The sequence below is a fragment of the Ascidiella aspersa genome, chromosome 3, assembly GCF_963924565.1.
Source record: "Ascidiella aspersa chromosome 3, kaAscAspe10.2, whole genome shotgun sequence".
Lineage (NCBI taxonomy): Eukaryota > Metazoa > Chordata > Ascidiacea > Phlebobranchia > Ascidiidae > Ascidiella > Ascidiella aspersa.
The window spans coordinates 10,477,712-10,500,170 of record NC_139449.1 but is presented as its reverse complement, the minus strand read 5'-3'; the positions used below and the strand labels follow the sequence as shown (position 1 = coordinate 10,500,170).

Below are 22,459 nucleotides of genomic sequence, written 5' to 3'. Positions count from 1 at the left end.
AGCAAAAACAGATTCTTTAGATAATAAATTATATTAAGACAGCAGGAAAACACTTGAATGAAGAAAAACATGTTTCCGCCCGGGCTCGAACCGGGGACCTTTCGCGTGTAAAGCGAACGTGATAACCACTACACTACGGAAACGGTTCAAGTGTATTTAAACTATTGGTCATTGGATATTTGAAACAAATAAGCCATCAAGCGAAAATAAATTCTTTAGATTGTCAATAATATTAAGGCAGCAGGAAAACACTTGAATGAAGAAAAACATGTTTCCGCCCGGGCTCGAACCGGGGACCTTTCGCGTGTAAAGCGAACGTGATAACCACTACACTACGGAAACGGTTCATGTGTTGTTAAACTATTGATCATTGCACAATTGAAAAGACATAGGCCATAAAGCGAAAAGCAACAATTTAGGTTGCAAATAATATTAAGACATCGGAAAACCACTAAATGAAAATATTCATGTTTCCGCCCGGGCTCGAACCGGGGACCTTTCGCGTGTAAAGCGAACGTGAAAACCACTGCACTACGTAAACAGTTATTATGTTCCACAAGAGTTATGTTTTTGAAAATTAAAGACAAATCAGCCATAACGCTAAAAGAAACAATTCAGGTTGTTAATGATATTAAGACATCGGAAAACCACTCGAATGAAAAAAACATGTTTCCACCTGGGCTCGAATCGGGGACCTTTCGCGTGTTAGGCGAACGTGATAACCACTACACTACAGAAACGGTTATAGTATCATTAAACTATTGTTCATTGTGCAATTGAAAACACATAAGCCATAAAGCGAAAGGAAGCAATTTAGTTCGTAACTAATATTACGACAACAAGAAACCATTTAAATGAAAAAAAAACATATTTCCTCCCGGCCTCGAACCGGGGATCTTTCGCGTGTAAAGCGAACGTGATAACCACTACACTACAGAAACGGTTCATTTATATTTAAACTGTTGGTCATTGGATAGTTGAAACAAATAAGCCATCAAGCAAAAACAGATTCTTTAGATAATAAATTATATTAAGACAGCAGGAAAACACTTGAATGAAGAAAAACATGTTTCCGCCCGGGCTCGAACCGGGGACCTTTCGCGTGTAAAGCGAACGTGATAACCACTACACTACGGAAACGGTTCAAGTGTATTTAAACTATTGGTCATTGGATATTTGAAACAAATAAGCCATCAAGCAAAAACAGATTATTTAGATAATAAATTATATTAAGACAGCAGGAAAACACTTGAATGAAGAAAAACATGTTTCCGCCCGGGCTCGAACCGGGGACCTTTCGCGTGTAAAGCGAACGTGATAACCACTACACTACGGAAACGGTTCATGTGTGGTTAAACTATTGATCATTGCACAATTGAAAAGACATAGGCCATAAAGCGAAAAGCAACAATTTAGGTTGCAAATAATATTAAGACATCGGAAAACCACTAAATGAAAATATTCATGTTTCCGCCCGGGCTCGAACCGGGGACCTTTCGCGTGTAAAGCGAACGTGAAAACCACTGCACTACGTAAACAGTTATTATGTTCCACAAGAGTTATGTTTTTGAAAATTAAAGACAAATAAGCCATAACGCTAAAAGAAACAATTCAGGTTGTTAATGATATTAAGACATCGGAAAACCACTCGAATGAAAAAAACTTGTTTCCACCTGGGCTCGAATCGGGTACCTTTCGCGTGTTAGGCGAACGTGATAACCACTACACTACAGAAACGGTTATAGTATCATTAAACTATTGATCATTGTGCAATTGAAAACACATAAGCCATAAAGCGAAAGGAAGCAATTTAGTTCGTAACTAATATTACGACAACAAGAAACCATTTAAATGAAAAAAAACATGTTTCCTCCCGGCCTCGAACCGGGGATCTTTCGCGTGTAAAGCGAACGTGATAACCACTACACTACAGAAACGGTTCATTTATATTTAAACTGTTGGTCATTGGATAGTTGAAACAAATAAGCCATCAAGCAAAAACAGATTCTTTAGATAATAAATTATATTAAGACAGCAGGAAAACACTTGAATGAAGAAAAACATGTTTCCGCCCGGGCTCGAACCGGGGACCTTTCGCGTGTAAAGCGAACGTGATAACCACTACACTACGGAAACGGTTCAAGTGTATTTAAACTATTGGTCATTGGATATTTGAAACAAATAAGCCATCAAGCGAAAATAAATTCTTTAGATTGTCAATAATATTAAGACAGCAGGAAAACACTTGAATGAAGAAAAACATGTTTCCGCCCGGGCTCGAACCGGGGACCTTTCGCGTGTAAAGCGAACGTGATAACCACTACACTACAGAAACGGTTATAGTATGATTTAACTATTGACCATTCTACAATTGAAAACACATAGGCCATGAAGCGAAAAGGAACAATTTATTTGGAAATAGTATTAAGACATCGAGAAACCACTCAAATGAAAGTAATTGTTTTTCCGCCGGGCTTGAACCGGCGACCTTTCGCGTGTGAGGCGAACGTGATAACCGCTACACTATGCAAACGTTTGATAAAATATTAAACAGTTGGTGTGTTACAATTTACAGTCAACTTATCCCTAGACCGAAAATTGATATTTAATGTCATTCATATAATGAAGACAGCAGAAAACCACTCGAATAAAAAAAACATGTTTCCACCCGGGCTCGAACCGGGGACCTTTCGCGTGTAAAGCGAACGTGATAACCACTACACTACGGAAACGGTTCAAGTGTATTTAAACTATTGGTCATTGGATATTTGAAACAAATAAGCCATCAAGCGAAAATAAATTCTTTAGATTGAAAATCATATTAAGACAGCAGGAAAACACTTGAATGAAGAAAAACATGTTTCCGCCCGGGCTCGAACCGGGGACCTTTCGCGTGTAAAGCGAACGTGATAACCACTACACTACGGAAACGGTTCAAGTGTATTTAAACTATTGGTCATTGGATATTTGAAACAAATAAGCCATCAAGCAAAAACAGATTCTTTAGATATTAAATTATATTAAGACAGCAGGAAAACACTTGAATGAAGAAAAACATGTTTCCGCCCGGGCTCGAACCGGGGACCTTTCGCGTGTAAAGCGAACGTGATAACCACTACACTACAGAAACGGTTATAGTATGATTTAACTGTTGACCATTCTACAATTGAAAACACATAGGCCATGAAGCGAAAAGGAACAATTTATTTGGAAATAGTATTAAGACATCGAGAAACCACTCAAATGAAAGTAATTGTTTTTCCGCCGGGCTTGAACCGGCGACCTTTCGCGTGTGAGGCGAACGTGATAACCGCTACACTATGCAAACGTTTGATAAAATATTAAACAGTTGGTGTGTTACAATTTACAGTCAACTTATCCCTAGACCGAAAATTGATATTTAATGTCATTCATATAATGAAGACAGCAGAAAACCACTCGAATAAAAAAAACATGTTTCCACCCGGGCTCGAACCGGGGACCTTTCGCGTGTAAAGCGAACGTGATAACCACTACACTACGGAAACGGTTCAAGTGTATTTAAACTATTGGTCATTGGATATTTGAAACAAATAAGCCATCAAGCAAAAACAGATTCTTTAGATAATAAATTATATTAAGACAGCAGGAAAACACTTGAATGAAGAAAAACATGTTTCCGCCCGGGCTCGAACCGGGGACCTTTCGCGTGTAAAGCGAACGTGATAACCACTACACTACGGAAACGGTTCATGTGTTGTTAAACTATTGATCATTGCACAATTGAAAAGACATAGGCCATAAAGCGAAAAGCAACAATTTAGGTTGCAAATAATATTAAGACATCGGAAAACCACTAAATGAAAATATTCATGTTTCCGCCCGGGCTCGAACCGGGGACCTTTCGCGTGTAAAGCGAACGTGAAAACCACTGCACTACGTAAACAGTTATTATGTTCCACAAGAGTTATGTTTTTGAAAATTAAAGACAAATAAGCCATAACGCTAAAAGAAACAATTCAGGTTGTTAATGATATTAAGACATCGGAAAACCACTCGAATGAAAAAAACATGTTTCCACCTGGGCTCGAATCGGGGACCTTTCGCGTGTTAGGCGAACGTGATAACCACTACACTACAGAAACGGTTATAGTATCATTAAACTATTGAACATTGTGCAATTGAAAACACATAAGCCATAAAGCGAAAGGAAGCAATTTAGATCGTAACTAATATTACGACAACAAGAAACCATTTAAATGAAAAAAAACATGTTTCCTCCCGGCCTCGAACCGGGGATCTTTCGCGTGTAAAGCGAACGTGATAACCACTACACTACAGAAACGGTTCATTTATATTTAAACTGTTGGTCATTGGATAGTTGAAACAAATAAGCCATCAAGCAAAAACAGATTCTTTAGATAATAAATTATATTAAGACAGCAGAAAAACACTTGAATGAAGAAAAACATGTTTCCGCCCGGGCTCGAACCGGGGACCTTTCGCGTGTAAAGCGAACGTGATAACCACTACACTACGGAAACGGTTCATGTGTATTTAAACTATTGGTCATTGGATATTTGAAACAAATAAGCCATCAAGCAAAAACAGATTCTTTAGATAATAAATTATATTAAGACAGCAGGAAAACACTTGAATGAAGAAAAACATGTTTCCGCCCGGGCTCGAACCGGGGACCTTTCGCGTGTAAAGCGAACGTGATAACCACTACACTACGGAAACGGTTCATGTGTTGTTAAACTATTGATCATTGCACAATTGAAAAGACATAGGCCATAAAGCGAAAAGCAACAATTTAGGTTGCAAATAATATTAAGACATCGGAAAACCACTAAATGAAAATATTCATGTTTCCGCCCGGGCTCGAATCGGAGACCTTTCGCGTGTTAGGCGAACGTGAAAACCACTACACTACAGAAACGGTTATAGTATCATTAAACTATTGTTCATTGTGCAATTGAAAACACATAAGCCATAAAGCGAAAGGAAGCAATTTAGTTCGTAACTAATATTACGACAACAAGAAACCATTTAAATGAAAAAAAACATGTTTCCTCCCGGCCTCGAACCGGGGATCTTTCGCGTGTAAAGCGAACGTGATAACCACTACACTACAGAAACGGTTCATTTATATTTAAACTGTTGGTCATTGGATAGTTGAAACAAATAAGCCATCAAGCAAAAACAGATTCTTTAGATAATAAATTATATTAAGACAGCAGGAAAACACTTGAATGAAGAAAAACATGTTTCCGCCCGGGCTCGAACCGGGGACCTTTCGCGTGTAAAGCGAACGTGATAACCACTACACTACGGAAACGGTTCATGTGTTGTTAAACTATTGATCATTGCACAATTGAAAAGACATAGGCCATAAAGCGAAAAGCAACAATTTAGGTTGCAAATAATATTAAGACATCGGAAAACCACTAAATGAAAATATTCATGTTTCCGCCCGGGCTCGAACCGGGGACCTTTCGCGTGTAAAGCGAACGTGAAAACCACTGCACTACGTAAACAGTTATTATGTTCCACAAGAGTTATGTTTTTGAAAATTAAAGACAAATAAGCCATAACGCTAAAAGAAACAATTCAGGTTGTTAATGATATTAAGACATCGGAAAACCACTCGAATGAAAAAAACATGTTTCCACCTGGGCTCGAATCGGGGACCTTTCGCGTGTTAGGCGAACGTGATAACCACTACACTACAGAAACGGTTATAGTATCATTAAACTATTGATCATTGTGCAATTGAAAACACATAAGCCATAAAGCGAAAGGAAGCAATTTAGTTCGTAACTAATATTACGACAACAAGAAACCATTTAAATGAAAAAAAAACATGTTTCCTCCCGGCCTCGAACCGGGGATCTTTCGCGTGTAAAGCGAACGTGATAACCACTACACTACAGAAACGGTTCATTTATATTTAAACTGTTGGTCATTGGATAGTTGAAACAAATAAGCCATCAAGCAAAAACAGATTCTTTAGATAATAAATTATATTAAGACAGCAGGAAAACACTTGAATGAAGAAAAACATGTTTCCGCCCGGGCTCGAACCGGGGACCTTTCGCGTGTAAAACGAACGTGATAACCACTACACTACGGAAACGGTTCAAGTGTATTTAAACTATTGGTCATTGGATATTTGAAACAAATAAGCCATCAAGCGAAAATAAATTCTTTAGATTGTCAATAATATTAAGACAGCAGGAAAACACTTGAATGAAGAAAAACATGTTTCCGCCCGGGCTCGAACCGGGGACCTTTCGCGTGTAAAGCGAACGTGATAACCACTACACTACGGAAACGGTTCATGTGTTGTTAAACTATTGATCATTGCACAATTGAAAAGACATAGGCCATAAAGCGAAAAGCAACAATTTAGGTTGCAAATAATATTAAGACATCGGAAAACCACTAAATGAAAATATTCATGTTTCCGCCCGGGCTCGAACCGGGGACCTTTCGCGTGTAAAGCGAACGTGAAAACCACTGCACTACGTAAACAGTTATTATGTTCCACAAGAGTTATGTTTTTGAAAATTAAAGACAAATAAGCCATAACGCTAAAAGAAACAATTCAGGTTGTTAATGATATTAAGACATCGGAAAACCACTCGAATGAAAAAAACATGTTTCCACCTGGGCTCGAATCGGGGACCTTTCGCGTGTTAGGCGAACGTGATAACCACTACACTACAGAAACGGTTATAGTATCATTAAACTATTGATCATTGTGCAATTGAAAACACATAAGCCATAAAGCGAAAGGAAGCAATTTAGTTCGTAACTAATATTACGACAACAAGAAACCATTTAAATGAAAAAAAACATGTTTCCTCCCGGCCTCGAACCGGGGATCTTTCGCGTGTAAAGCGAACGTGATAACCACTACACTACAGAAACGGTTCATTTATATTTAAACTGTTGGTCATTGGATAGTTGAAACAAATAAGCCATCAAGCAAAAACAGATTCTTTAGATAATAAATTATATTAAGACAGCAGGAAAACACTTGAATGAAGAAAAACATGTTTCCGCCCGGGCTCGAACCGGGGACCTTTCGCGTGTAAAGCGAACGTGATAACCACTACACTACGGAAACGGTTCAAGTGTATTTAAACTATTGGTCATTGGATATTTGAAACAAATAAGCCATCAAGCGAAAATAAATTCTTTAGATTGTCAATAATATTAAGACAGCAGGAAAACACTTGAATGAAGAAAAACATGTTTCCGCCCGGGCTCGAACCGGGGACCTTTCGCGTGTAAAGCGAACGTGATAACCACTACACTACAGAAACGGTTATAGTATGATTTAACTATTGACCATTCTACAATTGAAAACACATAGGCCATGAAGCGAAAAGGAACAATTTATTTGGAAATAGTATTAAGACATCGAGAAACCACTCAAATGAAAGTAATTGTTTTTCCTCCGGGCTTGAACCGGCGACCTTTCGCGTGTGAGGCGAACGTGATAACCCCTACACTATGCAAACGTTTGATAAAATATTAAACAGTTGGTGTGTTACAATTTACAGTCAACTTATCCCTAGACCGAAAATTGATATTTAATGTCATTCATATAATGAAGACAGCAGAAAACCACTCGAATAAAAAAAACATGTTTCCACCCGGGCTCGAACCGGGGACCTTTCGCGTGTAAAGCGAACGTGATAACCACTACACTACGGAAACGGTTCAAGTGTATTTAAACTATTGGTCATTGGATATTTGAAACAAATAAGCCATCAAGCGAAAATAAATTCTTTAGATTGAAAATCATATTAAGACAGCAGGAAAACACTTGAATGAAAAAAAACATGTTTCCGCCCGGGCTCGAACCGGGGACCTTTCGCGTGTAAAGCGAACGTGATAACCACTACACTACGGAAACGGTTCAAGTGTATTTAAACTATTGGTCATTGGATATTTGAAACAAATAAGCCATCAAGCAAAAACAGATTCTTTAGATATTAAATTATATTAAGACAGCAGGAAAACACTTGAATGAAGAAAAACATGTTTCCGCCCGGGCTCGAACCGGGGACCTTTCGCGTGTAAAGCGAACGTGATAACCACTACACTACGGAAACGGTTCATGTGTTGTTAAACTATTGATCATTGCACAATTGAAAAGACATAGGCCATAAAGCGAAAAGCAACAATTTAGGTTGCAAATAATATTAAGACATCGGAAAACCACTAAATGAAAATATTCATGTTTCCGCCCGGGCTCGAACCGGGGACCTTTCGCGTGTAAAGCGAACGTGAAAACCACTGCACTACGTAAACAGTTATTATGTTCCACAAGAGTTATGTTTTTGAAAATTAAAGACAAATAAGCCATAACGCTAAAAGAAACAATTCAGGTTGTTAATGATATTAAGACATCGGAAAACCACTCGAATGAAAAAAACATGTTTCCACCTGGGCTCGAATCGGGGACCTTTCGCGTGTTAGGCGAACGTGATAACCACTACACTACAGAAACGGTTATAGTATCATTAAACTATTGATCATTGTGCAATTGAAAACACATAAGCCATAAAGCGAAAGGAAGCAATGTAGTTCGTAACTAATATTACGACAACAAGAAACCATTTAAATGAAAAAAAACATGTTTCCTCCCGGCCTCGAACCGGGGATCTTTCGCGTGTAAAGCGAACGTGATAACCACTACACTACAGAAACGGTTCATTTATATTTAAACTGTTGGTCATTGGATAGTTGAAACAAATAAGCCATCAAGCAAAAACAGATTCTTTAGATAATAAATTATATTAAGACAGCAGGAAAACACTTGAATGAAGAAAAACATGTTTCCGCCCGGGCTCGAACCGGGTACCTTTCGCGTGTAAAGCGAACGTGATAACCACTACACTACGGAAACGGTTCAAGTGTATTTAAACTATTGGTCATTGGATATTTGAAACAAATAAGCCATCAAGCGAAAATAAATTCTTTAGATTGTCAATAATATTAAGACAGCAGGAAAACACTTGAATGAAGAAAAATATGTTTCCGCCCGGGCTCGAACCGGGGACCTTTCGCGTGTAAAGCGAACGTGATAACCACTACACTACGGAAACGGTTCAAGTGTATTTAAACTGTTGGTCATTGGATAAGTTGAAAACACATAGGCCATGAAGCGAAAAGGAACAATTTATTTGGAAATAGTATTAAGACATCGAGAAACCACTCAAATGAAAGTAATTGTTTTTCCGCCGGGCTTGAACCGGCGACCTTTCGCGTGTGAGGCGAACGTGATAACCGCTACACTATGCAAACGTTTGATAAAATATTAAACAGTTGGTGTGTTACAATTTACAGTCAACTTATCCCTAGACCGAAAATTGATATTTAATGTCATTCATATAATGAAGACAGCAGAAAACCACTCGAATAAAAAAAACATGTTTCCACCCGGGCTCGAACCGGGGACCTTTCGCGTGTAAAGCGAACGTGATAACCACTACACTACGGAAACGGTTCAAGTGTATTTAAACTATTGGTCATTGGATATTTGAAACAAATAAGCCATCAAGCGAAAATAAATTCTTTAGATTGAAAATCATATTAAGACAGCAGGAAAACACTTGAATGAAGAAAAACATGTTTCCGCCCGGGCTCGAACCGGGGACCTTTCGCGTGTAAAGCGAACGTGATAACCAATACACTACGGAAACGGTTCAAGTGTATTTAAACTATTGGTCATTGGATATTTGAAACAAATAAGCCATCAAGCAAAAACAGATTCTTTAGATATTAAATTATATTAAGACAGCAGGAAAACACTTGAATGAAGAAAAACATGTTTCCGCCCGGGCTCGAACCGGGGACCTTTCGCGTGTAAAGCGAACGTGATAACCACTACACTACGGAAACGGTTCATGTGTTGTTAAACTATTGATCATTGCACAATTGAAAAGACATAGGCCATAAAGCGAAAAGGAACAATTTATTTGGAAATAGTATTAAGACATCGAGATACCACTCAAATGAAAGTAATTGTTTTTCCGCCGGGCTTGAACCGGCGACCTTTCGCGTGTGAGGCGAACGTGATAACCCCTACACTAAGGAAACGGTTGATAAAATATTAAACAGTTGGTGTGTTACAATTTGCAGTCAACTTATCCCTAACGTGAAAATTGATATTTAATGTCATTCATATAATGAAGACAGCAGAAAACCACTCGAATAAAAAAAACATGTTTCCACCCGGGCTCGAACCGGGGACCTTTCGCGTGTAAAGCGAACGTGATAACCACTACACTACGGAAACGGTTCAAGTTTATTTAAACTATTGGTCATTGCATATTTGAAACAAATAAGCCATCAAGCGAAAATAAATTCTTTAGATTGAAAATCATATTAAGACAGCAGGAAAACACTTGAATGAAGAAAAACATGTTTCCGCCCGGGCTCGAACCGGGGACCTTTCGCGTGTAAAGCGAACGTGATAACCACTACACTACGGAAACGGTTCAAGTTTATTTAAACTATTGGTCATTGGATATTTGAAACAAATAAGCCATCAAGCGAAAATAAATTCTTTAGATTGTCAATAATATTAAGACAGCAGGAAAACACTTGAATGAAGAAAAACATGTTTCCGCCCGGGCTCGAACCGGGGACCTTTCGCGTGTAAAGCGAACGTGATAACCACTACACTACAGAAACGGTTATAGTATGATTTAACTATTGACCATTCTACAATTGAAAACACATAGGCCATGAAGCGAAAAGGAACAATTTATTTGGAAATAGTATTAAGACATCGAGAAACCACTCAAATGAAAGTAATTGATTTTCCGCCGGGCTTGAACCGGCGACCTTTCGCGTGTGAGGCGAACGTGATAACCGCTACACTATGCAAACGTTTGATAAAATATTAAACAGTTGGTGTGTTACAATTTACAGTCAACTTATCCCTAGACCGAAAATTGATATTTAATGTCATTCATATAATGAAGACAGCAGAAAACCACTCGAATAAAAAAAACAGGTTTCCACCCGGGCTCGAACCGGGGACCAATCGCATGTTAGGCGAACGTGATAAGCACTATACACTACGAAACGTTTTTTCTGTTATTAATCTATTGGTCATTGGATAGCTGAAAAAAATAAGCCATAAAGCGGAAACAATTTAGTTTGTAACTAATATAAAGACAGCAAGAAACCACTTGAATAAAAAAAAAACATGTTTCCGCCCGGGCTCGAACCGGGGACCTTTCGCGTGTAAAGCGAACGTGATAACCACTACACTACGGAAACGGTTTATTTGTGTTTAAACGATTGGTCATTGGATAGTTGAAACAAATAAGCCATCAATTGAAGGAAATTCGTTAGATTGTCAATCATATTGAGACAGCAGGAAAACACTTGAATGAAAAAAAACATGTTTCCGCCCGGGCTCGAACCGGGGACCTTTCGCGTGTAATGCGAACGTGATAACCACTACACTACGGAAACGGTTCAAGTGTATTTAAACTATTGGTCATTGGATAAGTTGAAACAAATAAGCCATCAAGGGAAAAGAAATTCTTTAGATTGAAAATCATATTAAGACATCAGGAAACACTTGAATGAAGAAAAACATGTTTCCGCCCGGGATCGAACCGGGGACATTTCGCGTGTAAAGCGAACGTGATAACCACTACACTACGGAAACGGTTCATGTGTTGTTAAACTATTGGTCATTGGATAGTTCAAACAAATAAGCCATCGAGCAAAAACAGATTCTTTAGATTGTAAATAATATTAAGACAGCAGGAAAACACTTGAATGAAGAAAAACATGTTTCCGCCCGGGCTCGAACCGAGGACCTTTCGCGTGTAAAGCGAACGTGATAACCAATACACTACGGAAACGGTTCAAGTGTATTTAAACTATTGGTCATTGGATATTTGAAACAAATAAGCCATCAAGCGAAAATAAATTCTTTAGATTGTCAATAATATTAAGACAGCAGGAAAACACTTGAATGAAGAAAAACATGTTTCCGCCCGGGCTCGAACCGGGGACCTTTCGCGTGTAAAGCGAACGTGATAACCACTACACTACAGAAACGGTTATAGTATGATTTAACTATTGACCATTCTACAATTGAAAACACATAGGCCATGAAGCGAAAAGGAACAATTTATTTGGAAATAGTATTAAGACATCGAAAAACCACTCAAATGAAAGTAATTGTTTTTCCGCCGGGCTTGAACCGGCGACCTTTCGCGTGTGAGGCGAACGTGATAACCGCTACACTATGCAAACGTTTGATAAAATATTAAACAGTTGGTGTGTTACAATTTACAGTCAACTTATCCCTAGACCGAAAATTGATATTTAATGTCATTCATATAATGAAGACAGCAGAAAACCACTCGAATAAAAAAAACATGTTTCCACCCGGGCTCGAAACGGGGACCTTTCGCGTGTAAAGCGAACGTGATAACCACTACACTACGGAAACGGTTCAAGTGTATTTAAACTATTGGTCATTGGATATTTGAAACAAATAAGCCATCAAGCAAAAACAGATTCTTTAGATTAAAAATCATATTAAGACAGCAGGAAAACACTTGAATGAAGACAAACATGATTCCGCCCGGGCTCGAACGGGGACATTTCGCGAATTAGGCGAACGTGATAACCACTACACTACCGAAACGGTTATAGTATTATTAAACTATTGACCATTGTACAATTGAAAACACATAGGCCATGAAGCGAAAAGGAACAGTTTATCTGGAAATAGTATTAAGACATCGAGAAACCACTCAAATGAAAACATCCATGTTTCCGCCGGGCTTAAACCGGGGACCTTTCGCGTGTGAGGTGAACGTGATAACCCCTACACTAAGGAAACGGTTGATAAAATATTAAACAGTTGGTGTGTTACAATTTGCAGTCAACTTATCCCTAACGTGAAAATTGATATTTAATGTCATTCATATAATGAAGACAGCAGAAAACCACTCGAATAAAAAAAACATGTTTCCACCCGGGCTCGAACCGGGGACATTTCGCGTGTAAAGCGAACGTGAAAACCACTGCACTACGGAAACGGTTCAAGTTTATTTAAACTATTGGTCATTGGATATTTGAAACAAATAAGCCATCAAGCGAAAATAAATTCTTTAGATTGAAAATCATATTAAGACAGCAGGAAAACACTTGAATGAAGAAAAACATGTTTCCGCCCGGGCTCGAACCGGGGACCTTTCGCGTGTAAAGCGAACGTGATAACCACTACACTACGGAAACGGTTCAAGTTTATTTAAACTATTGGTCATTGGATATTTGAAACAAATAAGCCATCAAGCGAAAATAAATTCTTTAGATTGTCAATAATATTAAGACAGCAGGAAAACACTTGAATGAAGAAAAACATGTTTCCGCCCGGGCTCGAACCGGGGACCTTTCGCGTGTAAAGCGAACGTGATAACCACTACACTACAGAAACGGTTATAGTATGATTTAACTATTGACCATTCTACAATTGAAAACACATAGGCCATGAAGCGAAAAGGAACAATTTATTTGGAAATAGTATTAAGACATCGAGAAACCACTCAAATGAAAGTAATTGTTTTTCCGCCGGGCTTGAACCGGCGACCTTTCGCGTGTGAGGCGAACGTGATAACCGCTACACTATGCAAACGTTTGATAAAATATTAAACAGTTGGTGTGTTACAATTTACAGTCAACTTATCCCTAGACCGAAAATTGATATTTAATGTCATTCATATAATGAAGACAGCAGAAAACCACTCGAATAAAAAAAACATGTTTCCACCCGGGCTCGAACCGGGGACCTTTCGCGTGTAAAGCGAACGTGATAACCACTACACTACGGAAACGGTTCAAGTGTATTTAAACTATTGGTCATTGGATATTTGAAACAAATACGCCATCAAGCGAAAATAAATTCTTTAGATTGAAAATCATATTAAGACAGCCGGAAAACACTTGAATGAAGACAAACATGATTCCGCCCGGGCTCGAACGGGGACATTTCGCGTATTAGGCGAACGTGATAACCACTACACTACCGAAACGGTTATAGTATTATTAAACTATTGACCATTGTACAATTGAAAACACATAGGCCATGAAGCGAAAAGGAACAGTTTATCTGGAAATAGTATTAAGACATCGAGAAACCACTCAAATGAAAACATCCATGTTTCCGCCGGGCTTGAACCGGGGACCTTTCGCGTGTGAGGCGAACGTGATAACCCCTACACTAAGGAAACGGTTGATAAAATATTAAACAGTTGGTGTGTTACAATTTGCAGTCAACTTATCCCTAACGTGAAAATTGATATTTAATGTCATTCATATAATGAAGACAGCAGAAAACCACTCGAATAAAAAAAACATGTTTCCACCCGGGCTCGAACCGGGGACCAATCGCATGTTAGGCGAACGTGATAAGCACTACACTACGAAACGTTTTTTCTGTTATTAAACTATTGGTCATTGGATAGCTGAAAAAAATAAGCCATAAAGCGGAAACAATTTAGTTTGTAACTAATATAAAGACAGCAAGAAACCACTTGAATAAAAAAAAAACATGTTTCCGCCCGGGCTCGAACCGGGGACCTTTCGCGTGTAAAGCGAACGTGATAACCACTACACTACGGAAACGGTTTATTTGTGTTTAAACGATTGGTCATTGGATAGTTGAAACAAATAAGCCATCAATTGAAGGAAATTCGTTAGATTGTCAATCATATTGAGACAGCAGGAAAACACTTGAATGAAAAAAAACATGTTTCCGCCCGGGCTCGAACCGGGGACCTTTCGCGTGTAATGCGAACGTGATAACCACTACACTACGGAAACGGTTCAAGTGTATTTAAACTATTGGTCATTGGATAAGTTGAAACAAATAAGCCATCAAGGGAAAAGAAATTCTTTAGATTGAAAATCATATTAAGACATCAGGAAACACTTGAATGAAGAAAAACATGTTTCCGCCCGGGATCGAACCGGGGACATTTCGCGTGTAAAGCGAACGTGATAACCACTACACTACGGAAACGGTTCATGTGTTGTTAAACTATTGGTCATTGGATAGTTCAAACAAATAAGCCATCGAGCAAAAACAGATTCTTTAGATTGTAAATAATATTAAGACAGCAGGAAACACTTGAATGAAGAAAAACATGTTTCCGCCCGGGCTCGAACCGGGGACTTTTCGCGTGTTAGGGGAACGTGATAACCACTACACTACGGAAACGTTTATAGTGTTATTAAACTATTGACCATTGTACCATTGAAAACACATAGGCCATGAAGCGAAAAGGAACAATTTAGCTGGAAATAGTATTAAGACATCGAGAAACCACTCAAATAAAAACATCCATGTTTCCGCCCGGGGTCGAACCGGGGACCATTTGTGTGAGAGGCGAATGTGATAAACATTATACTACGGAAACGGTTGATAAAATAATAAACAGTTGGTGTGTTACAACTTAAACTCAAGTAATCCCTAACGGGAAAGGAATATTTAAGCTCAATAATATAATTAAGACAGCAGAAAACCACTCGAATGAAAAAAAAACATGTTTCCGCCCGGGCTCGAACCGGGGACATTTCGCGTGTAAAGCGAACGTGATAACCACTACACTACGGAAACGGTTCATGTGTTGTTAAACTATTGGTCATTGGATAGTTCAAACAAATAAGCCATCGAGCAAAAACAGATTCTTTAGATTGTAAATAATATTAAGACAGCAGGAAACACTTGAATGAAGAAAAACATGTTTCCGCCCGGGCTCGAACCTGGGATCTTTCGCGTGTTAGGCGAACGTGATAACCACTACACTACGGAAACGGTTATACTATTGTTGAACTATTGACCAATGTACAATTGAAAACACTTAGGCCATGAAGCAAAAAGGAACAATTTAGTTGGAAATAGTATTAAGACATCGAGAAACCACTCAAATGAAACATCCATGTTTCCGCGCGGGATCTAACCGGGGACCTTTTGCGTGTGAGGGAACGTGATAACCACTACACTACGGAAACGGTTCATTTATGTTTAAACTATTGGTCATTGGATAGTTGAAACAAATAAGCCATCAAGCGAAAACAAATTCTTTAGATTGTAAATCATATTAAGACAGCAGGAAAACACTTGAATGAAGAAAATCATGATTCCGCCCGGGCTCGAACCGGGGACCTTTCGCGTGTAAAGCGAACGTGATAACCACTACACTACGGAAACGGTTCAAGTGTATTTAAACTGTTGGTCATTGGATAAGTTGAAACAAAAAATCCATCAAGGGAAAATAAATTCTTTAGATTGAAAATAATATTAAGACAGCAGCAAAACACTTGAATGAAGAAAAAAATGTTTCCACCCTGGCTGGAACCGGGGACCTTTCGCGTGTAAAGCGATCGTGATAACCACTACACTATGGAAACGGTTATAGTATTATTAAACTATTGACCATTGTACAATTGAAAACACATAGGCCATGAAGCGAAAAGAAACAATTTATTTGGAAATAGTATTAAGACATCGAGAAACCACTCAAATGAAAAGATCCATTTTTCCGCCGGGCTTGAACCGGGGACATTTCGCGTGTGAGGCGAACGTGATAACCATTACACTATGGAAACGGTTGATAAAACATTAAACAGTTGGTGTGTTACAATTTACACTCTACTTATCCCTAACGCTAAAATTGATATATAACGTCATTCATATAATTAAGACCGCAGAAAACCACTCGAATGAAAAAAACATGTTTCTACCCGGGCTCGAACCGGGACCTATCGCGTGTTATACGAACGTGATAAGCACTACACTACGAAACGTTTTTTCTGTTATTAAACTATTGGTCATTGGATAGACGAAACAAATGAGCCATCAAGCGAAAACAATTTAGTTTGCAACTAATATAAAGACAGCAAGAAACCACTTGAATGAAAAAAAGCATGTTTCCGCCCGGGCTAGAACCGGGGACCTTTCGCGTGTTAGGCGAACGTGATAACCACTACACTACGGAAACCGATCATTTGTTGTTAAACTATTGGTCATTGGATAGTTCAAACAAATAAGCCATCAAGCGAAGGAAATTCTTTAAATTGTAAATAATATTAAGACAGCAGGAAACACTTGAATGAAGAAAAACATGTTTCCGCCCGGGCTCGAACCGGGGACCTTTCGCGTGTTAGGCGAACGTGATAACCACTACACTACGGAAACCGTTCATGTGTTGTTAAACTATTGGTCATTGGATAGTTCAAACAAATAAGCCATCGAGCAAAAACAGATTCTTTAGATTGTAAATAATATTAAGACAGCAGGAAACACTTGAATGAAGAAAAACATGTTTCCGCCCGGGCTCGAACCGGGGACCTTTCGCGTGTTAGGCGAACGTGATAACCACTACACTACGGAAACGGTTATACTATTGTTAAACTATTGACCATTGTAGAATTGAAAACACATAGGCCATGAATAAAAAAGGAACAATTTAGTTGGAAATAGTATTAAGACATCGAGAAACCACTCAAATGAAAACATCCATGTTTCCGCCCGGGATCAAACGGGGACCTTTTGCGTGTTAGGCGAACGTGATAACCACTACACTACAGAAACGGTTCATGTGCTGTTAAACTATTCGTGATTGGATAGTTGAAATAAATGAGCAATAATGCGAAAAGAAACAATTCAGGTAGTAAATAATATTAAGACAGCAGGAAAACACTTGAATGAAGAAAAACATGTTTCCGCCCGGGCTCGAACCGGGGACCTTTCGCGTGTTAGGCGAACGTGTTAACCACTACACTGCGGAAACGGTTATAGTAGCGTTATACTATTGATGGTTGTACAATGGAAAACACATAGGCCATGATGGGAAAAGGAAAACAATTCAGTTTGTAACTAATATAAAGACAACAAGAAACCATTTAAATGAAAAAAAACATGTTTCCGCCCGGGCTCGAACCGGGGACCTTTCGCGTGTAAAGCGAAAGTGATAACCACTACACTACGGAAACGGTTATACTAGTATTAAACTATTGACCATTGTACAATTGAAAACACATAGGCCATGAAGCGAAAAGGAACAATTTATTTGGAAATAGTATTAAGACATCGAGAAACCACTCAAATGAAAACATCCATGTTTCCGCCGGGCTTGATCCGGGGACCTTTCGCATGTGCGGCGAACGTGGTAACCACTACACTACGGAAACGGTTGATATACTATTAAACAGTTGGTGTGTTACAATTTACACTCAACATATCCCTAACGCGAAAATTGATATTTAATGTCATTCATATAATTAAGACAGCAGAAAAGCACTCGAATGAAAAAAACGTGTTTCCACCCGGGCTCGAACCGAGGACCTATCACGTGTTAGGCGAACGTGATAAGCACTACACTACGAAACGTTTTTTCTGTTATTAAGCTATTGGTCATTTGATAGCTGAAAAAAATAAGCCATAAAGCGAAAACAATTTAGTTTGTAACTAATATAAAGACAGCAAGAAACCACTTGTATAAAAAAAAAACATGTTTCCGCCCGGGCTCGAACCGCGGACATTTCGCGTGTAAAGCGAACGTGACAACCACTGCACTACGGAAACGGTTCATTTGTATTTAAACTATTGGTCATTGGAAAGTTGAAACAAATAAGCCATCAAGCGAAAACAAATTCTTTAGATTGTAAATCATATTAAGACAGCAGGAAAACACTCGAATGAAGAAAATCATGATTCCGCCCGGGCTCGAACCGGGGACCTTTCGCGTGTAAAGCGAACGTGATAACCACTACACTACGGAAACGGTTCATTTTTATTTAAACTATTGGTCATTGGAAGGTTGTAACAAATAAGCCATCAAGAGAAGGAAATTCTTTAGATTGTAAATAATATTAAAACAGCAGGAAAACACTTGAATGAAAAAAACATGTTTCCGCCCGGGCTCGAACCGGGGACCTTTCGCGTGTAAAGCGTTCGCGATAACCACTACTCTACGGAAACGGTTCAATTGTATTTAAACTATTGGTCATTGGATAAGATAAACAAATAAGCCATCAAGGGAAAACAGATTCTTTAGATTGTTAATAATATTAAGACAGCAGGAAACACTTGAATGATGAAAAACATGTTTCCGCCCGGGCTCGAACCGGGGACCTTTCGCGTGTTAGGCGAACGTGATAACCACTACACTACGGAAAGCGTTCGTGTGTTGTTAAACTATTGGTCATTGGATAGTTCAAAAAAATAAGCCATCGAGCAAAAACAGATTCTTTAGATTGTAAATAATATTAAGACAGCAGGAAACACTTGAATGAAGAAAAACATGTTTCCGCCCGGGATCGAACCGGGGACCTTTCGCGTGTTAGGCGAACGTGATAACCACTACACTGCGGAAACGGTTATACTATTGTTAAACTATTGACCATTGTACAATTGAAAACACATGGGCCATGAATCAAAAAGGAACAATTTAGTTGGATATAGTATTAAGACATCGAGAAACCACTCAAATGAAAACATCTATGTTTCCGCCCGGGATCGAACCGGGGACCTTTTGCGTGTGAGGCGAACGTGATAACCACTACACTACGGAAACGGTTCATGTGCTGTTAAACTATTCGTGATTGGATAGTTGAAACAAATGAGCCATAATGCGAAAAGAAAAAATTCAGGTAGTAAATAATATTAAGACAGCAGGAAAACACTTGAATGAAGAAAAACATGTTTCCGCCCGGGCTCGAACCGGGGACCTTTCGCGTATAAAGCGAACGTGATAACCACTACACTACGGAAACGGTTCATTTACATTTAAACTATTGGTCATTGGATAGTTGAAACAAATAAGCCATCAAGGGAAAAGAAATTCTGTAGATTGAAAATAATATTAAGACAGCAGAAAACCACTTGAATGAAAAAAAACATGATCCGCCCGGGCTCGAACCGGGGACCTTTCGCGTGTAAAGCGAACGTGATAACCACTACACTACGGAAACGGTTCAAGTGTATTTAAACTATTGGTCATTGGATAAGTTGAAACAAATAAGCCATCAAGGGAAAACAGATTCTTTAGATTGTAAATAATATTAAGACAGCAAGAACCCCTTGAATGATGAAAAACATGTTTCCGCCCGGGCTCGAACCGGGGACCTATCGCGTGTTAGGCGAACGTGATAACCACTACACTACGGAAACCGTTCATGTGTTGTTAAACTATTGGTCATTGGAAAGTTGAAACAAATAAGCCATCCATCAAGCAAAAACAGATTCTTTAGATTGTAAATAATATTAAGACAGCAGGAAAACACTTGAATGAAGAAAAACATGTTTCCGCCCGGGCTCTAACCGGGGACCTTTCGCGTGTTAGGCGAACGTGATAACCACTACACTACGGAAACCGTTCGTGTGTTGTTAAACTATTGGTCATTGGATAGTTCAAAAAAATAAGCCATCGAGCAAAAACAGATTCTTTAGATTGTAAATAATATTAAGACAGCAGGAAACACTTGAATGAAGAAAAACATGTTTCCGCCCGGGCTCGAACCGGGGACCTTTCGCGTGTTAGGCGAACGTGATAACCACTACACTGCGGAAACGGTTATACTATTGTTAAACTATTGACCATTGTACAATTGAAAACACATGGGCCATGAATCAAAAAGGAACAATTTAGTTGGATATAGTATTAAGACATCGAGAAACCACTCAAATGAAAACATCCATGTTTCCGCCCGGGATCGAACCGGGGACCTTTTGCGAGTGAGGCGAACGTGATAACCACTACACTACGGAAACGGTTCATGTGCTGTTAAACTATTCGTGATTGGATAGTTGAAACAAATGAGCCATAATGCGAAAAGAAAAAATTCAGGTAGTAAATAATATTAAGACAGCAGGAAAACACTTGAATGAAGAAAAACATGTTTCCGCCTGGGCTCGAACCGGGGACCTTTCGCGTATAAAGCGAACGTGATAACCACTACACTACGGAAACGGTTCATTTATATTTAAACTATTGGTCATTGGATAGTTGAAACAAATAAGCCATCAAGGGAAAATAAATTCTGTAGATTGAAAATAATATTAAGACAGCAGGAAACCACTTGAATGAAAAAAAACATGATCCGCCTGGGCTCGAACCGGGGACCTTTCGCGTGTAAAGCGAACGTGATAACCACTACACTACGGAAACGGTTCAATTGTATTTAAACTATTGGTCATTGGATAAGTTGAAACAAATAAGCTATCAAGGGAAAACAGATTCTTTAGATTGTAAATAATATTAAGACAGCAAGGACCCCTTGAATGATGAAAAAATGTTTCCGCCCGGGCTCGAACCGGGGACCTATCGCGTGTTAGGCGAACGTGATAACCACTACACTACGGAAACCGTTCATGTGTTGTTAAACTATTGGTCATTGGATAGTTGAAACAAATAAACCATCCATCAAGCAAAAACAGATTCTTTAGATTGTAGATAATATTAAGACAGCAGGAAAACACTTGAATGAAGAAAAACATGTTTCCGCCCGGGCTCGAACCGGGGACCTTTTGCTTGTGAGGCGAACGTAATAACCACTGCACTACAGAAACGGTTCAAGTGTATTTAAACTATTGGTGATTGGATAGTTGAAACAAATAAGCCATCTAGCGAAAAGAAATTCTTTAGATTGTAAATAATATTAAGACAGCAGGAAAACACTTGAATGAAGAAACACATGATTCCGCCCGGGCTCGAACCGGGGACCTTTCGCGTGTGAGGCGAACGTGATAAGCACTACACTACGGAAATTGTTATAGTGGCATTCAACTATTAATCAATGTACAACTGAAAACACATAGGCCATCAAGCGAAAAGGAACAATTTGGTTTGCAACTAATATAAACACAGCAAGAAACCACTTAAATGAAAAAAAAACATGTTTCCGCCCGGGCTCGAACCGGGGACCTTTCGCGTGTAAAGCGAACGTGATAACCACTACACTACGGAAACGGCTCAAGTGTATTTAAACTATTGGTCATTGGATAATTGCAACAAATAAGCCATCAAGCAAAAACAGATTCTTGAGAGTGTAAATAATATTAAGACAGCAGCAAAACACTTGAATGAAGAAAAACATTTTTCCGCCCGGGCTCGAACGGGGGACCTTTCGCGTGTTAGGCGAACGTGATAACCACAACACTACGGAAACGTTTGATGTGTTGTTAAAATATTGGTCATTGGATAGTTGAAACAAATAAGCCATCAAGCGAAAACAGATTCTTTAGATTGTAAATAATATTAAGACAGCAGGAAAACACTTGAATGAAGAAAAACATGTTTCCGCCCGGGCTCGAACCGGGGACCTTTCGCGTGTGAGGCGAACGCGATAACCACTGCACTACGGAAACGGTTATAGTATGATTAAACTATTGACCATTCTACAATTGAGAACACATAGG

General features: G+C 38.9%; 89 non-coding genes across 89 annotated transcripts; all 89 read right to left on the bottom strand.

Moving 5' to 3' along the window:
* Positions 1-70: 70 nt before the first annotated feature.
* Trnav-uac (transfer RNA valine (anticodon UAC)) lies at positions 71-143 on the bottom strand. Its single transcript has one exon. It is a non-coding gene; the product is annotated as a tRNA-Val (tRNA).
* A 126-nt stretch (positions 144-269) lies between these two features.
* Trnav-uac (transfer RNA valine (anticodon UAC)) lies at positions 270-342 on the bottom strand. The gene has a single exon. It is a non-coding gene; the product is annotated as a tRNA-Val (tRNA).
* A 126-nt stretch (positions 343-468) lies between these two features.
* Positions 469-541, bottom strand: Trnav-uac (transfer RNA valine (anticodon UAC)). The gene has a single exon. It is a non-coding gene; the product is annotated as a tRNA-Val (tRNA).
* A 327-nt stretch (positions 542-868) lies between these two features.
* On the bottom strand, positions 869-941 carry Trnav-uac (transfer RNA valine (anticodon UAC)). Its single transcript has one exon. It is a non-coding gene; the product is annotated as a tRNA-Val (tRNA).
* A 126-nt stretch (positions 942-1,067) lies between these two features.
* Trnav-uac (transfer RNA valine (anticodon UAC)) lies at positions 1,068-1,140 on the bottom strand. Its single transcript has one exon. It is a non-coding gene; the product is annotated as a tRNA-Val (tRNA).
* A 126-nt stretch (positions 1,141-1,266) lies between these two features.
* Positions 1,267-1,339, bottom strand: Trnav-uac (transfer RNA valine (anticodon UAC)). Its single transcript has one exon. It is a non-coding gene; the product is annotated as a tRNA-Val (tRNA).
* A 126-nt stretch (positions 1,340-1,465) lies between these two features.
* Trnav-uac (transfer RNA valine (anticodon UAC)) lies at positions 1,466-1,538 on the bottom strand. Its single transcript has one exon. It is a non-coding gene; the product is annotated as a tRNA-Val (tRNA).
* Positions 1,539-1,864: 326 nt separating this feature from the next.
* Trnav-uac (transfer RNA valine (anticodon UAC)) lies at positions 1,865-1,937 on the bottom strand. The gene has a single exon. It is a non-coding gene; the product is annotated as a tRNA-Val (tRNA).
* A 126-nt stretch (positions 1,938-2,063) lies between these two features.
* Positions 2,064-2,136, bottom strand: Trnav-uac (transfer RNA valine (anticodon UAC)). The gene has a single exon. It is a non-coding gene; the product is annotated as a tRNA-Val (tRNA).
* Positions 2,137-2,262: 126 nt separating this feature from the next.
* Positions 2,263-2,335, bottom strand: Trnav-uac (transfer RNA valine (anticodon UAC)). Its single transcript has one exon. It is a non-coding gene; the product is annotated as a tRNA-Val (tRNA).
* A 124-nt stretch (positions 2,336-2,459) lies between these two features.
* On the bottom strand, positions 2,460-2,533 carry Trnav-cac (transfer RNA valine (anticodon CAC)). Its single transcript has one exon. It is a non-coding gene; the product is annotated as a tRNA-Val (tRNA).
* Positions 2,534-2,659: 126 nt separating this feature from the next.
* Positions 2,660-2,732, bottom strand: Trnav-uac (transfer RNA valine (anticodon UAC)). The gene has a single exon. It is a non-coding gene; the product is annotated as a tRNA-Val (tRNA).
* A 126-nt stretch (positions 2,733-2,858) lies between these two features.
* Positions 2,859-2,931, bottom strand: Trnav-uac (transfer RNA valine (anticodon UAC)). The gene has a single exon. It is a non-coding gene; the product is annotated as a tRNA-Val (tRNA).
* A 126-nt stretch (positions 2,932-3,057) lies between these two features.
* On the bottom strand, positions 3,058-3,130 carry Trnav-uac (transfer RNA valine (anticodon UAC)). Its single transcript has one exon. It is a non-coding gene; the product is annotated as a tRNA-Val (tRNA).
* A 124-nt stretch (positions 3,131-3,254) lies between these two features.
* Trnav-cac (transfer RNA valine (anticodon CAC)) lies at positions 3,255-3,328 on the bottom strand. Its single transcript has one exon. It is a non-coding gene; the product is annotated as a tRNA-Val (tRNA).
* A 126-nt stretch (positions 3,329-3,454) lies between these two features.
* Positions 3,455-3,527, bottom strand: Trnav-uac (transfer RNA valine (anticodon UAC)). Its single transcript has one exon. It is a non-coding gene; the product is annotated as a tRNA-Val (tRNA).
* Positions 3,528-3,653: 126 nt separating this feature from the next.
* Positions 3,654-3,726, bottom strand: Trnav-uac (transfer RNA valine (anticodon UAC)). Its single transcript has one exon. It is a non-coding gene; the product is annotated as a tRNA-Val (tRNA).
* A 126-nt stretch (positions 3,727-3,852) lies between these two features.
* Positions 3,853-3,925, bottom strand: Trnav-uac (transfer RNA valine (anticodon UAC)). The gene has a single exon. It is a non-coding gene; the product is annotated as a tRNA-Val (tRNA).
* Positions 3,926-4,251: 326 nt separating this feature from the next.
* Positions 4,252-4,324, bottom strand: Trnav-uac (transfer RNA valine (anticodon UAC)). Its single transcript has one exon. It is a non-coding gene; the product is annotated as a tRNA-Val (tRNA).
* Positions 4,325-4,450: 126 nt separating this feature from the next.
* Positions 4,451-4,523, bottom strand: Trnav-uac (transfer RNA valine (anticodon UAC)). Its single transcript has one exon. It is a non-coding gene; the product is annotated as a tRNA-Val (tRNA).
* Positions 4,524-4,649: 126 nt separating this feature from the next.
* Positions 4,650-4,722, bottom strand: Trnav-uac (transfer RNA valine (anticodon UAC)). The gene has a single exon. It is a non-coding gene; the product is annotated as a tRNA-Val (tRNA).
* A 326-nt stretch (positions 4,723-5,048) lies between these two features.
* On the bottom strand, positions 5,049-5,121 carry Trnav-uac (transfer RNA valine (anticodon UAC)). Its single transcript has one exon. It is a non-coding gene; the product is annotated as a tRNA-Val (tRNA).
* Positions 5,122-5,247: 126 nt separating this feature from the next.
* Trnav-uac (transfer RNA valine (anticodon UAC)) lies at positions 5,248-5,320 on the bottom strand. The gene has a single exon. It is a non-coding gene; the product is annotated as a tRNA-Val (tRNA).
* A 126-nt stretch (positions 5,321-5,446) lies between these two features.
* Trnav-uac (transfer RNA valine (anticodon UAC)) lies at positions 5,447-5,519 on the bottom strand. The gene has a single exon. It is a non-coding gene; the product is annotated as a tRNA-Val (tRNA).
* A 327-nt stretch (positions 5,520-5,846) lies between these two features.
* Positions 5,847-5,919, bottom strand: Trnav-uac (transfer RNA valine (anticodon UAC)). The gene has a single exon. It is a non-coding gene; the product is annotated as a tRNA-Val (tRNA).
* Positions 5,920-6,045: 126 nt separating this feature from the next.
* Positions 6,046-6,118, bottom strand: Trnav-uac (transfer RNA valine (anticodon UAC)). The gene has a single exon. It is a non-coding gene; the product is annotated as a tRNA-Val (tRNA).
* Positions 6,119-6,244: 126 nt separating this feature from the next.
* On the bottom strand, positions 6,245-6,317 carry Trnav-uac (transfer RNA valine (anticodon UAC)). The gene has a single exon. It is a non-coding gene; the product is annotated as a tRNA-Val (tRNA).
* Positions 6,318-6,443: 126 nt separating this feature from the next.
* Positions 6,444-6,516, bottom strand: Trnav-uac (transfer RNA valine (anticodon UAC)). The gene has a single exon. It is a non-coding gene; the product is annotated as a tRNA-Val (tRNA).
* Positions 6,517-6,842: 326 nt separating this feature from the next.
* Trnav-uac (transfer RNA valine (anticodon UAC)) lies at positions 6,843-6,915 on the bottom strand. The gene has a single exon. It is a non-coding gene; the product is annotated as a tRNA-Val (tRNA).
* Positions 6,916-7,041: 126 nt separating this feature from the next.
* Trnav-uac (transfer RNA valine (anticodon UAC)) lies at positions 7,042-7,114 on the bottom strand. The gene has a single exon. It is a non-coding gene; the product is annotated as a tRNA-Val (tRNA).
* Positions 7,115-7,240: 126 nt separating this feature from the next.
* Trnav-uac (transfer RNA valine (anticodon UAC)) lies at positions 7,241-7,313 on the bottom strand. The gene has a single exon. It is a non-coding gene; the product is annotated as a tRNA-Val (tRNA).
* Positions 7,314-7,637: 324 nt separating this feature from the next.
* Trnav-uac (transfer RNA valine (anticodon UAC)) lies at positions 7,638-7,710 on the bottom strand. The gene has a single exon. It is a non-coding gene; the product is annotated as a tRNA-Val (tRNA).
* Positions 7,711-7,836: 126 nt separating this feature from the next.
* On the bottom strand, positions 7,837-7,909 carry Trnav-uac (transfer RNA valine (anticodon UAC)). The gene has a single exon. It is a non-coding gene; the product is annotated as a tRNA-Val (tRNA).
* Positions 7,910-8,035: 126 nt separating this feature from the next.
* Positions 8,036-8,108, bottom strand: Trnav-uac (transfer RNA valine (anticodon UAC)). The gene has a single exon. It is a non-coding gene; the product is annotated as a tRNA-Val (tRNA).
* A 126-nt stretch (positions 8,109-8,234) lies between these two features.
* Positions 8,235-8,307, bottom strand: Trnav-uac (transfer RNA valine (anticodon UAC)). Its single transcript has one exon. It is a non-coding gene; the product is annotated as a tRNA-Val (tRNA).
* A 326-nt stretch (positions 8,308-8,633) lies between these two features.
* Trnav-uac (transfer RNA valine (anticodon UAC)) lies at positions 8,634-8,706 on the bottom strand. Its single transcript has one exon. It is a non-coding gene; the product is annotated as a tRNA-Val (tRNA).
* Positions 8,707-8,832: 126 nt separating this feature from the next.
* On the bottom strand, positions 8,833-8,905 carry Trnav-uac (transfer RNA valine (anticodon UAC)). The gene has a single exon. It is a non-coding gene; the product is annotated as a tRNA-Val (tRNA).
* Positions 8,906-9,031: 126 nt separating this feature from the next.
* Trnav-uac (transfer RNA valine (anticodon UAC)) lies at positions 9,032-9,104 on the bottom strand. The gene has a single exon. It is a non-coding gene; the product is annotated as a tRNA-Val (tRNA).
* Positions 9,105-9,229: 125 nt separating this feature from the next.
* Trnav-cac (transfer RNA valine (anticodon CAC)) lies at positions 9,230-9,303 on the bottom strand. The gene has a single exon. It is a non-coding gene; the product is annotated as a tRNA-Val (tRNA).
* Positions 9,304-9,429: 126 nt separating this feature from the next.
* Trnav-uac (transfer RNA valine (anticodon UAC)) lies at positions 9,430-9,502 on the bottom strand. Its single transcript has one exon. It is a non-coding gene; the product is annotated as a tRNA-Val (tRNA).
* A 126-nt stretch (positions 9,503-9,628) lies between these two features.
* Positions 9,629-9,701, bottom strand: Trnav-uac (transfer RNA valine (anticodon UAC)). The gene has a single exon. It is a non-coding gene; the product is annotated as a tRNA-Val (tRNA).
* A 126-nt stretch (positions 9,702-9,827) lies between these two features.
* On the bottom strand, positions 9,828-9,900 carry Trnav-uac (transfer RNA valine (anticodon UAC)). Its single transcript has one exon. It is a non-coding gene; the product is annotated as a tRNA-Val (tRNA).
* A 124-nt stretch (positions 9,901-10,024) lies between these two features.
* Positions 10,025-10,098, bottom strand: Trnav-cac (transfer RNA valine (anticodon CAC)). Its single transcript has one exon. It is a non-coding gene; the product is annotated as a tRNA-Val (tRNA).
* Positions 10,099-10,224: 126 nt separating this feature from the next.
* Positions 10,225-10,297, bottom strand: Trnav-uac (transfer RNA valine (anticodon UAC)). The gene has a single exon. It is a non-coding gene; the product is annotated as a tRNA-Val (tRNA).
* Positions 10,298-10,423: 126 nt separating this feature from the next.
* On the bottom strand, positions 10,424-10,496 carry Trnav-uac (transfer RNA valine (anticodon UAC)). The gene has a single exon. It is a non-coding gene; the product is annotated as a tRNA-Val (tRNA).
* A 126-nt stretch (positions 10,497-10,622) lies between these two features.
* Trnav-uac (transfer RNA valine (anticodon UAC)) lies at positions 10,623-10,695 on the bottom strand. Its single transcript has one exon. It is a non-coding gene; the product is annotated as a tRNA-Val (tRNA).
* A 124-nt stretch (positions 10,696-10,819) lies between these two features.
* Trnav-cac (transfer RNA valine (anticodon CAC)) lies at positions 10,820-10,893 on the bottom strand. Its single transcript has one exon. It is a non-coding gene; the product is annotated as a tRNA-Val (tRNA).
* A 323-nt stretch (positions 10,894-11,216) lies between these two features.
* Trnav-uac (transfer RNA valine (anticodon UAC)) lies at positions 11,217-11,289 on the bottom strand. Its single transcript has one exon. It is a non-coding gene; the product is annotated as a tRNA-Val (tRNA).
* A 125-nt stretch (positions 11,290-11,414) lies between these two features.
* Trnav-uac (transfer RNA valine (anticodon UAC)) lies at positions 11,415-11,487 on the bottom strand. Its single transcript has one exon. It is a non-coding gene; the product is annotated as a tRNA-Val (tRNA).
* Positions 11,488-11,613: 126 nt separating this feature from the next.
* Trnav-uac (transfer RNA valine (anticodon UAC)) lies at positions 11,614-11,686 on the bottom strand. The gene has a single exon. It is a non-coding gene; the product is annotated as a tRNA-Val (tRNA).
* Positions 11,687-11,812: 126 nt separating this feature from the next.
* Positions 11,813-11,885, bottom strand: Trnav-uac (transfer RNA valine (anticodon UAC)). The gene has a single exon. It is a non-coding gene; the product is annotated as a tRNA-Val (tRNA).
* Positions 11,886-12,011: 126 nt separating this feature from the next.
* On the bottom strand, positions 12,012-12,084 carry Trnav-uac (transfer RNA valine (anticodon UAC)). Its single transcript has one exon. It is a non-coding gene; the product is annotated as a tRNA-Val (tRNA).
* A 124-nt stretch (positions 12,085-12,208) lies between these two features.
* On the bottom strand, positions 12,209-12,282 carry Trnav-cac (transfer RNA valine (anticodon CAC)). Its single transcript has one exon. It is a non-coding gene; the product is annotated as a tRNA-Val (tRNA).
* A 126-nt stretch (positions 12,283-12,408) lies between these two features.
* On the bottom strand, positions 12,409-12,481 carry Trnav-uac (transfer RNA valine (anticodon UAC)). The gene has a single exon. It is a non-coding gene; the product is annotated as a tRNA-Val (tRNA).
* Positions 12,482-13,003: 522 nt separating this feature from the next.
* Trnav-uac (transfer RNA valine (anticodon UAC)) lies at positions 13,004-13,076 on the bottom strand. Its single transcript has one exon. It is a non-coding gene; the product is annotated as a tRNA-Val (tRNA).
* A 126-nt stretch (positions 13,077-13,202) lies between these two features.
* Trnav-uac (transfer RNA valine (anticodon UAC)) lies at positions 13,203-13,275 on the bottom strand. The gene has a single exon. It is a non-coding gene; the product is annotated as a tRNA-Val (tRNA).
* Positions 13,276-13,401: 126 nt separating this feature from the next.
* Positions 13,402-13,474, bottom strand: Trnav-uac (transfer RNA valine (anticodon UAC)). The gene has a single exon. It is a non-coding gene; the product is annotated as a tRNA-Val (tRNA).
* A 124-nt stretch (positions 13,475-13,598) lies between these two features.
* Positions 13,599-13,672, bottom strand: Trnav-cac (transfer RNA valine (anticodon CAC)). The gene has a single exon. It is a non-coding gene; the product is annotated as a tRNA-Val (tRNA).
* Positions 13,673-13,798: 126 nt separating this feature from the next.
* Positions 13,799-13,871, bottom strand: Trnav-uac (transfer RNA valine (anticodon UAC)). The gene has a single exon. It is a non-coding gene; the product is annotated as a tRNA-Val (tRNA).
* Positions 13,872-14,588: 717 nt separating this feature from the next.
* Trnav-uac (transfer RNA valine (anticodon UAC)) lies at positions 14,589-14,661 on the bottom strand. The gene has a single exon. It is a non-coding gene; the product is annotated as a tRNA-Val (tRNA).
* Positions 14,662-14,786: 125 nt separating this feature from the next.
* Trnav-uac (transfer RNA valine (anticodon UAC)) lies at positions 14,787-14,859 on the bottom strand. Its single transcript has one exon. It is a non-coding gene; the product is annotated as a tRNA-Val (tRNA).
* Positions 14,860-14,985: 126 nt separating this feature from the next.
* Trnav-uac (transfer RNA valine (anticodon UAC)) lies at positions 14,986-15,058 on the bottom strand. The gene has a single exon. It is a non-coding gene; the product is annotated as a tRNA-Val (tRNA).
* A 125-nt stretch (positions 15,059-15,183) lies between these two features.
* On the bottom strand, positions 15,184-15,256 carry Trnav-aac (transfer RNA valine (anticodon AAC)). Its single transcript has one exon. It is a non-coding gene; the product is annotated as a tRNA-Val (tRNA).
* Positions 15,257-15,582: 326 nt separating this feature from the next.
* Trnav-uac (transfer RNA valine (anticodon UAC)) lies at positions 15,583-15,655 on the bottom strand. The gene has a single exon. It is a non-coding gene; the product is annotated as a tRNA-Val (tRNA).
* Positions 15,656-15,780: 125 nt separating this feature from the next.
* On the bottom strand, positions 15,781-15,853 carry Trnav-aac (transfer RNA valine (anticodon AAC)). Its single transcript has one exon. It is a non-coding gene; the product is annotated as a tRNA-Val (tRNA).
* A 323-nt stretch (positions 15,854-16,176) lies between these two features.
* On the bottom strand, positions 16,177-16,249 carry Trnav-uac (transfer RNA valine (anticodon UAC)). Its single transcript has one exon. It is a non-coding gene; the product is annotated as a tRNA-Val (tRNA).
* A 717-nt stretch (positions 16,250-16,966) lies between these two features.
* On the bottom strand, positions 16,967-17,039 carry Trnav-aac (transfer RNA valine (anticodon AAC)). The gene has a single exon. It is a non-coding gene; the product is annotated as a tRNA-Val (tRNA).
* A 124-nt stretch (positions 17,040-17,163) lies between these two features.
* Trnav-aac (transfer RNA valine (anticodon AAC)) lies at positions 17,164-17,236 on the bottom strand. Its single transcript has one exon. It is a non-coding gene; the product is annotated as a tRNA-Val (tRNA).
* A 125-nt stretch (positions 17,237-17,361) lies between these two features.
* Trnav-aac (transfer RNA valine (anticodon AAC)) lies at positions 17,362-17,434 on the bottom strand. The gene has a single exon. It is a non-coding gene; the product is annotated as a tRNA-Val (tRNA).
* A 324-nt stretch (positions 17,435-17,758) lies between these two features.
* Positions 17,759-17,831, bottom strand: Trnav-aac (transfer RNA valine (anticodon AAC)). Its single transcript has one exon. It is a non-coding gene; the product is annotated as a tRNA-Val (tRNA).
* A 129-nt stretch (positions 17,832-17,960) lies between these two features.
* Positions 17,961-18,033, bottom strand: Trnav-uac (transfer RNA valine (anticodon UAC)). Its single transcript has one exon. It is a non-coding gene; the product is annotated as a tRNA-Val (tRNA).
* Positions 18,034-18,552: 519 nt separating this feature from the next.
* Trnav-uac (transfer RNA valine (anticodon UAC)) lies at positions 18,553-18,625 on the bottom strand. Its single transcript has one exon. It is a non-coding gene; the product is annotated as a tRNA-Val (tRNA).
* Positions 18,626-18,751: 126 nt separating this feature from the next.
* On the bottom strand, positions 18,752-18,824 carry Trnav-uac (transfer RNA valine (anticodon UAC)). Its single transcript has one exon. It is a non-coding gene; the product is annotated as a tRNA-Val (tRNA).
* A 322-nt stretch (positions 18,825-19,146) lies between these two features.
* On the bottom strand, positions 19,147-19,220 carry Trnav-aac (transfer RNA valine (anticodon AAC)). Its single transcript has one exon. It is a non-coding gene; the product is annotated as a tRNA-Val (tRNA).
* A 124-nt stretch (positions 19,221-19,344) lies between these two features.
* Trnav-aac (transfer RNA valine (anticodon AAC)) lies at positions 19,345-19,417 on the bottom strand. Its single transcript has one exon. It is a non-coding gene; the product is annotated as a tRNA-Val (tRNA).
* Positions 19,418-19,543: 126 nt separating this feature from the next.
* Positions 19,544-19,616, bottom strand: Trnav-cac (transfer RNA valine (anticodon CAC)). Its single transcript has one exon. It is a non-coding gene; the product is annotated as a tRNA-Val (tRNA).
* A 126-nt stretch (positions 19,617-19,742) lies between these two features.
* On the bottom strand, positions 19,743-19,815 carry Trnai-uau (transfer RNA isoleucine (anticodon UAU)). Its single transcript has one exon. It is a non-coding gene; the product is annotated as a tRNA-Ile (tRNA).
* A 125-nt stretch (positions 19,816-19,940) lies between these two features.
* Trnav-uac (transfer RNA valine (anticodon UAC)) lies at positions 19,941-20,012 on the bottom strand. Its single transcript has one exon. It is a non-coding gene; the product is annotated as a tRNA-Val (tRNA).
* A 127-nt stretch (positions 20,013-20,139) lies between these two features.
* On the bottom strand, positions 20,140-20,212 carry Trnav-aac (transfer RNA valine (anticodon AAC)). Its single transcript has one exon. It is a non-coding gene; the product is annotated as a tRNA-Val (tRNA).
* A 130-nt stretch (positions 20,213-20,342) lies between these two features.
* Trnav-aac (transfer RNA valine (anticodon AAC)) lies at positions 20,343-20,415 on the bottom strand. Its single transcript has one exon. It is a non-coding gene; the product is annotated as a tRNA-Val (tRNA).
* Positions 20,416-20,540: 125 nt separating this feature from the next.
* Positions 20,541-20,613, bottom strand: Trnav-aac (transfer RNA valine (anticodon AAC)). Its single transcript has one exon. It is a non-coding gene; the product is annotated as a tRNA-Val (tRNA).
* Positions 20,614-20,739: 126 nt separating this feature from the next.
* Positions 20,740-20,812, bottom strand: Trnav-cac (transfer RNA valine (anticodon CAC)). The gene has a single exon. It is a non-coding gene; the product is annotated as a tRNA-Val (tRNA).
* A 126-nt stretch (positions 20,813-20,938) lies between these two features.
* Trnai-uau (transfer RNA isoleucine (anticodon UAU)) lies at positions 20,939-21,011 on the bottom strand. The gene has a single exon. It is a non-coding gene; the product is annotated as a tRNA-Ile (tRNA).
* Positions 21,012-21,136: 125 nt separating this feature from the next.
* On the bottom strand, positions 21,137-21,208 carry Trnav-uac (transfer RNA valine (anticodon UAC)). Its single transcript has one exon. It is a non-coding gene; the product is annotated as a tRNA-Val (tRNA).
* Positions 21,209-21,334: 126 nt separating this feature from the next.
* On the bottom strand, positions 21,335-21,407 carry Trnav-aac (transfer RNA valine (anticodon AAC)). Its single transcript has one exon. It is a non-coding gene; the product is annotated as a tRNA-Val (tRNA).
* Positions 21,408-21,537: 130 nt separating this feature from the next.
* Positions 21,538-21,610, bottom strand: Trnav-cac (transfer RNA valine (anticodon CAC)). Its single transcript has one exon. It is a non-coding gene; the product is annotated as a tRNA-Val (tRNA).
* Positions 21,611-21,736: 126 nt separating this feature from the next.
* On the bottom strand, positions 21,737-21,810 carry Trnav-cac (transfer RNA valine (anticodon CAC)). Its single transcript has one exon. It is a non-coding gene; the product is annotated as a tRNA-Val (tRNA).
* A 127-nt stretch (positions 21,811-21,937) lies between these two features.
* Trnav-uac (transfer RNA valine (anticodon UAC)) lies at positions 21,938-22,010 on the bottom strand. Its single transcript has one exon. It is a non-coding gene; the product is annotated as a tRNA-Val (tRNA).
* A 325-nt stretch (positions 22,011-22,335) lies between these two features.
* Positions 22,336-22,408, bottom strand: Trnav-cac (transfer RNA valine (anticodon CAC)). Its single transcript has one exon. It is a non-coding gene; the product is annotated as a tRNA-Val (tRNA).
* Positions 22,409-22,459: the final 51 nt, after the last annotated feature.